The sequence below is a fragment of the Dicentrarchus labrax genome, unplaced genomic scaffold (assembly GCF_905237075.1).
Source record: "Dicentrarchus labrax unplaced genomic scaffold, dlabrax2021, whole genome shotgun sequence".
NCBI classification, from domain to species: domain Eukaryota; kingdom Metazoa; phylum Chordata; class Actinopteri; family Moronidae; genus Dicentrarchus; species Dicentrarchus labrax.
The window spans coordinates 15027501-15027871 of record NW_026136720.1 but is presented as its reverse complement, the minus strand read 5'-3'; positions in this window follow the sequence as shown (position 1 = coordinate 15027871).

Sequence of the window (371 nt, the reverse complement as noted above, 5' to 3'; positions counted from 1 at the left end):
ATCCATGTTTGAATTCTTATTATATTCATTATATTTGTATATAATTTTATTTATTTAAACATTTTAATTTAATATATAATTGTTGTTTGTTTACATTGTTTGTTTATATTGTATGTAACACGGTAGTGGAGGGGGTTAAACAGCGACCCCCGATGGCCGGGCGGGGACTGACAGCGGCCGCACGTTGACACCAACCGTCCCGCCCTGTGGTTGAAACTTTGGCGGCGCCTGCATCAGAGGCGCTCCATATGATACACAGCAACCACCGGAGGGGCGGGGTTCTCTTTCTTCTAAACCGATACAAACGATTAGACTCCTCCCGTCGCCCGTCGGCGGACGACGCACAGAAAAGCGAACAATCAACTGTTTTT